Source organism: Oratosquilla oratoria, chromosome 7 (genome assembly GCF_046742065.1).
Source record: "Oratosquilla oratoria isolate Oo_2021 chromosome 7, ASM4674206v1, whole genome shotgun sequence".
Taxonomy (NCBI): Eukaryota; Metazoa; Arthropoda; class Malacostraca; order Stomatopoda; family Squillidae; genus Oratosquilla; species Oratosquilla oratoria.
Genome location: NC_134783.1, coordinates 7,947,062 through 7,959,253, shown reverse-complemented (window position 1 = coordinate 7,959,253; position 12,192 = coordinate 7,947,062).

The window sequence follows — 12,192 nt, the reverse complement described above, 5'->3', positions numbered from 1 at the left end:
TCAACAGTATCAACATGTTGTTATAGTGAATACTACATGGCAGCTTGGGTCACATATCAATTAACTACAAAATTTAACTGTACCTCAGGACGGAGTGGGCAATTACACATTAGTTTGAGCACCTGAAATAGTGAACAGGGGACCAGTACTCGTATGAGTAAAACAACAAGGAGCTGCAGGGAAAGGTTCAATTACCTTGCTGCCTGGTACCCTGATTCACCAGGCTCATATTATGACCTTTTGGTCCATATCTGGGTCGGATGCCAAAAAATCCTAATAATGATAAATGAATAAATAAACGAATAAATAAAAACTATAATAATGTAATTAATAAATGAAATACACAAATAAATGCATAAGTACAGTTAAGTGATAAACAAACAGGTAAATAGTAAGTAATAAAAGATTGACATATAACCAATAAGTGATCAATGAGAATCAAGCAAATAATAATAAACAAACGGACTAATGATAACAAAACAAATAAGCAAATAATGTAAAATAAGTTATAACCATTACAGCATCTTGCTTAGGTGTTTATCTAAATGATTCTTAAAGCTTCGAACTGAACTACATTGCATTGCCTCTGCAGGAAGTTTAATCCATTCATTAACTACACGGTTCCAAATTTAAAAAAATTCCGGACAGTTTGAGACCATTATTTCTTGTCGGATTCTCATTCAGTATGAACATTTTGACACTTTTGATGTTGTCAATTCCCTTTAGAATCTTAAAGACCTGTATCAAGTCACCTCTGAGTCTACGTTTTTTTAGGGGAAATATATTCATATGTTTTAGTCGATTTTCGTATGATTTATTTTTTATATTTGGAATCAGTTTTGTGGCTCGCCATTGTATTTTTTCCAATCTGTCAATGTCTTTAATGAGATTCGACTACTGTAGGGAAACAGCATATTCCAAATGTGGATGAACTAACGATATCTATAGCTTGTTAATGAGAGATGGACTTTTGAAGTCAAAAGATCGTGCAATCAGTCCTAGGACCTTATTTGCTTTCTCAGAGGCTTGAAATATACTGCTTGGATGATTTGAGATCGTTAATGATAATTACGCCGAGATCTTTTTCACTAAAAATTTTTGTTAACGAATTTCCAAATTACTTGTAATCGTACTTACTGTTATTTTTACCTATGTGCATAACATTACATATACTTGTGTTAAATTTCATGAGCCACTCTTTAGACCATTGCTGCAGTTTATTTAAATCTTCTTGAATATATAACGGGTTTAAGTGATCATTTGCCATTCCGCACAGTTTTGTATCATCAGCAAAATTGGAAACAGTAGATTTTAGTCCATGGTCTATATCACTATGAATAGAAATGGCCCATAGAACGGAACCACTTGTAAAGTTTTCCATCCAGAAGTTTTCCATTTAGAACAACTCTCTGTTTTCGATCATTCAATCAATTACCAGTCCAATTTGATAGGCTACCACTTATTCCGTGTGAAGCTAATTTAGTAAGTAGCCTTTCGTGGGGGATGGTATCAAAAGCTTTTGCAAAATCTAGATATATTAAATCTATATTGTTTCTTTTGTCATAATTCGAGATGACTGTGTTGTAGAATTCGAGTAAGTTAGTCATGCAAGAACGTTTCCGTCTGAAACCATGCTGGCTATCATTTATCAAACAGTTACTTTCTAAATGATGTTCGATAGCATCTCTGATGATAGTTTCCATCATTTTTCCTACGATTGAAGTCAAACTTATAGGCCTGTAGTTATTTGGTTTCTTTTTGTCACCTTTTTGAATATTGGAATAACGTTAGCTAGCTTCCATTCTCTTGGGACATCTCCGGATATGATGGATTTCTTGAAAATAATTTCTAATGGAACAACACTCTCATTTCTTATTTCCTTTAAGATTTTTGGATGCCAACCGTCAGGCCCTGGTGTTTTATTAACTTTGAGTTTCTCTATACACCTTTTATTGTTTTCTTTTGTTATATTTACCGTAGTGAGTAAGTTTGCCCTAGATTTTTCACAAGTTTCAGTTTGGAATTCACTTTGAGGTTTTTCGTTTACGAATACTGAGCTAAGATATTTGTTCAAAAGATCACACATTCTTTCATTTGAATATTCAAGTTGACCGTCAGCAGATAATAGTGGACCAATGTGATTCCTAGTGACCTTTTTGTCTCTAATGTAACTGTAGAATTCTTTGGAATTCTCTTTGGATTTATCAGCGATATTCATTTCGTATTGTCGTTTTTTTTTTTTAAATCTCTCTTTATTAATACATAACTTTGATAGTCATTTCTTATAATCCTGTCTTTTTTTAGCAATACTTTTTTCAATTTCTTTGTCGAACCATTTTGGGCGAGCCTGATTTGGGGGACGTCTGTCCTTAAAAGGAATGTAAGTTTGAATCATCTTAGTGAGCGTATTTTGAAATATTTCCCACATCTGATCTACAGGTCAATCGCTTAATTTTGCCTCCCAATCTGTAAACTGAAGCTCCTGACGTAGACCTATGAACTGAGCTTTACTGAAATCGGATATTTTAGAAACACAAGTATCTTCTGAAATTTTTTAGTAGTTTCAATCTAAATTGTGATCGCTATTTGCAACAGTTCCACCGACTTCTACACCAGTTATCATGCTTTCGCGGCTAGTGATCAATAGATCGAGTAAGTTTCCATGTCTTGTGGGCTCTTTTACATGCTGAAATAAGTAATTGTCACCGAGAAAATCAATCAAGCGACTACCTATATGGCCATGTTCAAGGGTCATCCAATCAATGTCAGTAAAATTGAAATCACCCATTATCAATAAACCCCGGTTGCAGAAACTAGACAATTCTTGAAATAACAGTTTGTTGTCTGCTAATGATAATGTTCCTAATACTACGAGTATTAAAGTACGTGATTTTAAAAAACTCGCGATTATTTCTTTTTTACACGTTTTGAGTTTCAGTATCATGCCATACATTATAATTTTGTTTTTTATTTACACCTTGCTCTATATTGATATTTGGTCCTTCATTGACGTTCAATGCCTCATTAACATTTCTCCCATCAAAATTAACATTTCCCCCATTACGGACATCTGGTCGCTCACGGTCATCCGATCTCTTTTGTACACTTTGTCCCCCTACGTCATCGCGTTTCACACCGGCCTCCCGTCGTTCATTGACACTGTCCGGCATCCCTTCCTAAAATTATATTTTGTCCTCCAGTGACATTATATCCTACCGTGATATTTTGTCCTCCACTATCATTACATTTCATCGTGATATTTTGTCCTCCACTGCCATTACATCCCATTGTGATATTTTGTCCTTCATTGACATTCTGTCCGGCATCCCTTCCTAGAATTATATTTTGTCCTCCACTGACATTATATTCTACCGTGATATTTGTCCTCCACTACCATTACATCCCATCGTGATATTTTGTCCTCGACTATCATTACATTCCATCGTGATCTTTTGTCCTCCACTGTCATCACATCCCATCGTAACATTTTGTCCTTTGACATTACATCCCATCGTAACATTTTGTCCTTTGACATTACATCCTAATGTAACATTTCGTCCTCTACCGACAATATATCCTAAAATTATATTTTGTCCTATACTGGCATATTGTTCTACATTAATGCTATACTCTACTCTGTTTTCTCCAGTACACTCTATTTCCCCTTACCTTTGAGTTTCCACCCAAAAAAAGGAACTAGTTCATTACAAACTCCCAAAATGAGGTTTGTAAGAACATCTTTGCCTCTGCGGGTAAGGTGGATCCCATCAGAAGTGTAAAGGTCATGACGCCTGGAAAAGAGATACTAAGGATCAAGAAAGTGGTATCCCAGTTGCGTGCACAATCGTGATATCCTCTCATTGAACCCTATGGCTCTACTGTTCCAACACGAGCCTGCGTAGATCCTCGGGAGGATCCCACAGACTACGTGATGGTTCCCACGTTCCTTCATCTTCTGAAGGAGGACCTTGTAATTCCGAACAAGTTCCTCTGATCTCACCCTACCCACATCGTTACTTCCCGTATGAACAATCGTAACCGTGTTCGTCCGTCTTTTCTCCCTGGTGGTCTGGGTACAATCGGCGATCCCACGGCCCGATTGACATACAAGCTTGCAACGTCATTTAGTCTTCCGCTGCAGGATGTTGTCATAGCCTCGCACCATGGAGTCCCCCACCACCATCAACTCCTGATTTTCAACCACTTCATCCTCCAGCAGAACAAAACGATTGGCTAGAGCCAGAGGTTGCTCCGCAGAGCATCCGCTTACCGAACGCGGGCTCGACAAACGGGACCCCACGGAATGCCACTCGCTCACGGCAGTGACAGAAGGGGAGGAAGTGGAACGCTCTTTGGGTTGTGGGGGAGGATTCACTCTTCTCAAAGAGCGCACTCCTGAGAAGACGAATTTCCTCCTCACACATCCAGAGACGGTCCTGCAGTTTCACACAACCTTCACAAGCCATTTCGCTCCTTTTTCGGCAATACAAACGGCAGAGAAAATATAAATCAACAAAAGAAATCAAAGCGGTCTCTAATAAACTAAATACACGAAGCTTACTCTGCTTACCTTATACTATCACTCCTACCTTTGGAGTATAGTAATAGAATACTACCTGGTACCCTGATTCACCAGGCTTATATTATGATCAGATCATAACTGTTCTCGGACCATACCTGAAACATATACCATACTATGACAAGCAAAATAAAGGTGGAAACCAGTTTTGAACATCAAACATTGTTATACTAAGCTAAATCTCTGAAGGACAAAAGGGGAGGTAAGAACAGTTATGAGTGAACGCAGATTTGGATGGTATTACTCTTGGAGTCTGGTACCCCTTACTAGGCTAGTAATACATAAAATCAAAGCTGTTCTCGGTCCATAACTGATACATATAGTAATCCTTGACTTTTTTCTTGAAAGTAACCTTGCTATCTGACTGCTTAATGGACATAGGTAGAGTCCCATAGTTGAACACCTGTGAAGCGAAAGCCGTTTTTATTGAAGGAACCTACATGTGTTACAATAAAAGGTCCTTGACTGTTCCGGGCTCGGTTTTCAGCAGATAACGTAAAATTACAGCTCACATATGAAGGAGCAGAATTATGAACGACACTGTAAAAATGGCTTTAGTTTCAGCTACTGGACACGATATTTTACTTTGCTAAATTCTATACCAATATGACTACGTTGAGGTAAACTTAGCATGAATCCAATTATCTTATTTTGTGCAACCTATAGCCGAAACTGGTTTTTTCTGCTCAGACTACTGTACCAACAGCTCCAAACGAAATCAAAGTGATGCTGTATCAAGGCCGAGACCAGAAGTTTCTTTGTTTCCATATAGAAATTTCTGGCTTTTATGTACAAAGAATTAACCTTATGTGAACACTTGGATATAATCTTATCCGTTAAGGCATTCCTAGAGAGGGACTGATCCAAGATAAGTTACCTCTTGTTTTGACTCTAAGACATTACCCCAACCTGTACACCGCGGTGTTTCCTGAGGTTGGGTTTTGATGCGAAGACAATACTTTCCGTTTTACCAAGGTGTAAAGACAGCTTGTTATCTATGAACCAGTCCTGGATTAATGACAGTTCAACACTCAGGGCCTCCTCTACTTCAACTGGGTCCCTACCTGAGACAATTAGTGCGGAGTCATCTGCAAAGAGCAGTAACTTATAATTCACCGCACCTGGCATGTCGTTAATGTAGACCAGGAACAGAAGCGGTCCCAGAATTGAACCTTGTGGTACACCACAAATTATCTCTCTCTCACCTGAGCAGGTTCCATTTACCTGTACAAGTTGTTTGCGACCTGTGAGGTAGGACTTGAACCAGCCAATATTCGCCACTCCTAATGCCTGAAGTATTTTTGATGAAATATCATGGTCCAATGTGTCAAATGCTTTTTGTAGATCCAACAAAATTAAACCCGTGTAGTTACCTCTGTCATATTCCTGTTTTACCAGATCGTAAAGCTGGTATCTGTTGAGTAGTTCAATCTAAAACCAGATTGCATGGCGTATAGTAGATTACGTTTCCTGAGGTAGGTATCTAATAGATTGTATACGATTCGTTCCAAAACTTTAGAAATAATACCTAGAATTAAAACAGGCCTGTACTTTCCTGTTTCAGTTTTTGTGTTTTCTTATAAAGAGGTGTTACCCGAGCCCTTTTCATGTCGTTTAGGATAAATCCTGAACTGATAGACAAATTTATTATGTGAATTATTGGAGGAGTTATAACTGTGGCCCCATCCTTAACAAACCTCACAGGAATATCGTCTAACCCTATAGCCTTATTGGCACTTATGTTAGCCAGTAATTTAAACACTTCTTCTTGAGTGGTCTGATGTAGTTGGAAACACTTTGTGGACTTAATTATATAGTACTCCTGAACGTACCCCAGCCCAAACTTCCCAGACACCGTTGGGAGGGATTCTACTAGTTTAGTGGCTATGGTTGTGAAAAAGGAGTTGAAGTGGTTAGCTATGGTGCTCTTGTTCGCCGTTTATCATGAGTCCTATCCTGTCTGCTTTGTTAATAGGCTTAGTGTAAGCTCCTAGTTTCCTCAGAGTTTGCCAAAGTTTCTTTGGATCGTGTTTGTTCTGGTTCACCATGTTAGTACAATGATCAGCTTTGGCTTTTTCTTTCCAATATTTCACCCGATTCCTATGGTATGGATAGCCATTATAGTCCTCCTGTGTTCTACTTTTCCTAAATCTTACAATAAATCTGTTTCTATCTCTAATCAAACCCAGTACTTTGTTTGTTGTCCATGGTTCCGTCCTCTGTTTTATTCTTATCTCTTTGAGAGGCGCTACTCTGTCAACAATAGTAAGAAATGTGTACTTAAAATTAGACCAAGCCTCATAAACATCAAAACATTTTAGTACTAGTGACCAGTCTGTCCTACCCAGTTCATCTACAAAAAGTTCCCGTGAGTAATGCTCCAAGGAACGAAGCTTCACTGTGTTGTGCTTATTGTAAGTCGTCTTCCTAGCTTTCCTAATACAATATATGAGCTTGTGGTCACTAAGACCATAATCACAAGCACCAGCCTGTGTTATCTATTGTAATTGGATACCAGGATAAGATCTATGATGGACCTGGAAGTGCCTGTTAGTTGTAGGCTTGTCAATCAGTTGTATCAGGCCATGAGATTTTAGTAAGTCCTTCATTGCCTTAACAAGGTTATTGTTTGTACTCGCCAGATTCGTATTAAAATCATCTACGTTGGGGGTTTCGATCTGGTTACAGTTGTGTAAGAACCTTTATGTAATTGAAAATATTATGTTGGAAATACATAGAAAAGCTAAATCAAATCACATGTACACACACACACTCCCACACACACACACACACACACACACACACACACACACACACACACACACACACACACCACACACACACACACACACACACACTCCCACACACACACACACACACACACACACACACACACACACACACACACAAACACATAGGCGGGACACTACGAGCGTAGCTCTCCTTCCCGCAAAATACAACTAGGTAAATACACACACCGGTCTCCGAGCGCTAGTACTGCTGTTTCATTTGTGTCTTTATCCGTCAAGTGACGTCAAGCGCTCTCCAACGCCTGTCCATTTTTTGCGCCCCTACCTGACCTTGCACTATTTCAGTATCGTCTTAGGCTCGTGTTCGTCACCGTGACTATCATAATCAACATCACCACCACCTTCACCGCCACCACCATCGTCATCTCTATCGCCACCACCGATACTGCTACCGTTATCACCTTCATCGTCAATGTCACCACCATTACTATCGCCATCACCGCCACCGCAACCACCATCACAGCAATATATAATCAACACCACCACCGCCACCATCGCTATCATCACCACATCACCACCACCGTAACCACCACCATCACCACCACCACCACCGTGGCCACCACCATCGCCGCCGCCGACGCCATGGCACACCTGTCCGACCGTCTCCAAAACTATTTTTGTTTTCTTTCTGCCTCTGATAGCTTCTAGTGAGTACACCAACACGAGTAAATTGATCCAGACAATAGCCGAGACTACAGAAGAGGGAGTGAGGAAGAGAGAGAGAGAGAATCAAAGGTACATTAGTGTAGAAATGTAGATCATTCCTTCGAGCTAATGTACGTACGAGCCAACATACCCTTCCATTACTGAGGAATGGAGTGTCACAGGGATGAGTAGAATTCGCCTGGCGATTACCAGAATGGAAAGAAAAGCACCACCCGTGACGGGAGTGGCTACAGCGAGACATCCAAGAAATGAGTACTCGAATAAGAAATTCAAATCAATACTTGAAGGAAGTAGGACGCCATGAAGAGGTGCTACTGAATATACCCGAACCTCATGTACATCGAAACTATTCAATTTTATTGTGCTTTTGGGTTCATACCATCCTGTTCACAAAGTAACTTTGATTATCAGAGTACTACTGTATGTGGAATTATGCTAATTCCTGACGCATCATGGGACAGATTTGAATACCCGCAATAGTACTCTAACTTGGACCAATCCATCATCTCAAGGTTATACCCCAATACCACAAGCTGGTATAGGAATTCCAAAAGACATCCTGAGAAGTATATGCATTATAATGATAATAATGACATTATTAATACTAACACTACTACTACTAATAATGATAGTAATGAAAGAAGATTAAAGGAGTATCAGGTTTACTGGGGTTTAGACATGTGTGGTGTTAGGGTCTGAGAAAAGAAACACTGCCGCAGAGACACTTGTTGGGCACGTTCTTGGGGAAGCATATGGTTCAAATTCTACACAGTCCACGAAAAAGAAATATTCATTTTGTAGACGAATAAGTTCTGCTGAGCATTCCCCAGCATGCCCACAAAAGATTTTTTTTAACCTCGTCCTGACGGAGGATGGAATCTAGAGGCGAAATAGTGAGTCTGTTCGAGTTTTTATTTCTTATCACTGAAAAACGGCTGGACCATTTAACATGAATCTTTTAGAAAAAATTGGCGATGTTTCCCATATGAGCCTATTCAGATTTGAGAGCAATTAGATTAAGGTTAAAGCAGTCGATAGAGTGTATTAATTCAGTGAATTATTCGAACTCTCCTATCACAATAACGAAAACAGAGTTTCGAATATTAATAAGGTCAAATTTATCTGGAGTTTAAGGTCATCCCTGCACTAAAATAATTGCTGTCGGACGAGGTTTGCTGTACCTGGCACCACTTGTTTTGCTTTAAAGTACGTTTTGCTCGGTTCGATTATACCGTGTAACATATTTTTTTAGTTCCCCCGTTCTAAGTACCATTTCCTGGTTTGTTATATCCCATTATTATAAAAAAAAAACACTATAATTTAATCGAGAGTTTGGGTTTGTGATCAGGACTTTGATATTTAAAAAAATTCATATTTTTCAAGAAAAATACTTATAAGTTCATATAATTAAATCAACAGAGTATATATCTATTCTATGACACAAGTTTATCAAAAGTAAACAAGCAAAAACAAATGACAGTTATAAAACAACTTGAACACGTCAGAAATGACTGAATTTCCTGGATTTGTGGTTATAGTCCAGGTCACACTCCCGCACCAGCCCCCAGATATAGTCCCCCTATCATTTTCTCACTGTAGTGGCCCCGGTATCTCCGTTCTATCTTCCTCACATCTTGGTGGAATCGCTCGCCTTGTTCTTCTGGGTAGGCACCCATATTGTCCTTGAATTTGTCCAGGTGACCATCCAGCATATGAAGTTAAGGGGCATCCTGCATCCCATGGCGCCAAAAGCTTTTACTAGACCCTGCACAAGCTGTATACATGTATAAAGTAAGTTGAATAATTCAGGCGATAGTCATAATTTTTTTTAAAAATAGCACCAAATTGCACTCGAAAACATGACATACGAGTAAATTGCTTTTACTGCGATTCTAAAATGTTATTAGGTTAAATGCTAGTGGCTAGCCTAGAATTTTTATAAACACAAACTTATAACTATCTAATAGCATTAGTTATTTATTTATTTGGGACCTAAGTAACATAAAAACTAAGAACTGCACAGAGGAGAAAGGAGAGATCAATGATGGGAATAACGCTGAGAGACCGAAAGAGAGCAAGTTGGGTGAGAGGGCAGACTAGAGGGAAAGATGTTGTGGAGGCGGTGAAAGAGAGGAATTGGAGTTGGGCAGGTAAGTTGGTGCGAACGACTGATGAGCGATGGAGCAAGTGTGCTACTGTGTGGACGCCGCGAGATAGGAAGCGTGGGAGAGGGAGACCAGACAGAAGGTGAAGAGACGAGATCGAGAAGTTTGCAGGAGTGACGTGGCAGAGGATGACGTGGTCGGGTGAGTCATGGAATGCTATGAAGGAGGCCTTTATTCAGCAGTGGACTCAGGGTGGATGATTTGATTTGAGCTGAAGTAACAAAAAAAAAAAAGTTGTTACAAGTCTGAAACAGACTTTTTTACATGGTACTAACCTACCACAGCCAATGGCATCGTATTTGGCTAAGCGCGTTGGTAGATTCGATTAGAATGGTCAGCCTCATACTTTGCATCTAGAAGCAAAACAGCCCTAGCATTAAAATAATAATAATAATAATAATAATTAGTGCTCATTATTGAGCCATGAACGATCATCGTTGAGCGATAATGGCACTGAGCAAAGCGAACCTTTACATGTTTCTGCATCTGGTCTTGTTATGGAACGAAAGACCTACCGCTGGCAAGCACTGCCAAACATTGTTCTTTGTGGTTGAGAGAAGGGACTGGAACTTGAGAAATAAGAGTTAACGGCTGACCCACCCAGCTTGGAAACATAATTAATTTCTAACTAATAATTGATTAATTCTCATTAATTTTTATCAATGATTAATATTCTAATATTCTTCTGGCTAACACTATATGGTTTTGTTCAACTGAGGAACGAACAATAGATGAACTGAGCATTCCTGTAGGGTTTACATTCGACTTATATTCAACTGATGCAAACCCCAGTGAAAATCGAAGTGTTAAATTTATCTCCATTGAACCATCTGCGTCTAGATCTGGCTGTGTTTATTCTGACTGCCGTCAGGCGATTTTATTCAGACCCAAGGACTTTGATCAACCTGTTGGTGAGTGTTGTACGTAGGATTCTTAGTCTAGTTAAGGCCAAACGATTTTATTCGGCTGTGAGAACACTCTTCTCGACAATTCAACAAGATTAAATAAAGCTCCTTATACTCTTTATCAGTTAGCGGCATTGAGTTCGAGCACGCTCCGGTCTAAACATAGAAGCAATACTCTATACTCGGCAACGTAAATATTTACGCAAAGACCCAAAAAGGCTCATCAGTTAAACAAGACTCCATTTTTTTGCATACCTGGCACCTTAATTGCTCCCTTCTTTCGCTTCCGCCCTTTCTTTTGGATGCTCTTTCCCACCTAATGTAGCTTTTCGCCCATGAAACCACCAGGAGAAGCTGTTTAAGCAATGCCGACATGTACAGTGATTAGAGCCATAAAATTATATGGTAACGAGTGAATATATTTCATACTTGAGAATTTAGTATTCATCATCATTACCATCATCATCATTACCATCATCATCATCATCATTACCATCATCATCATCATCATCATCATCATAGTCATCATCGTCACCATCGTCATTATCATCATAGTCATCATAGTCATCATCATCGTCATTACCATCATCATCATTACCATCATCATCATCATCGTCATCGCCATCGTCGTCTTCGTCGTCGTCGTCGTCGTCGTCGTCGTCGTCGTCGTCATCATCATCATCATCATCATCATCATCATCATCATCATCATCATCATCATCATCATCATCATCATCATCATCATCATCATCATCATTACCATCATCATCATCATCATCGTCATCATCATCATCATTACCATCATCATCATCATCATCATCATCATCATCATCATCATCATCATCATCATCATCATCATCATCATCATCATCATCATCATCATCATCATCATCATCATCATCAATTGGGAATTTACGCTGGGAGACACGTTGCTTCACTCACACACCAGCGCCATTCCAAGCGGTTCCCCCGAGCAAACCCCCATTCAGTCTATACGTGTGCATGTATAATTGTGTATTCATGGTGAAAAGTGGTACACAGTGGTAGGATTCAACGAATTCCTGTTG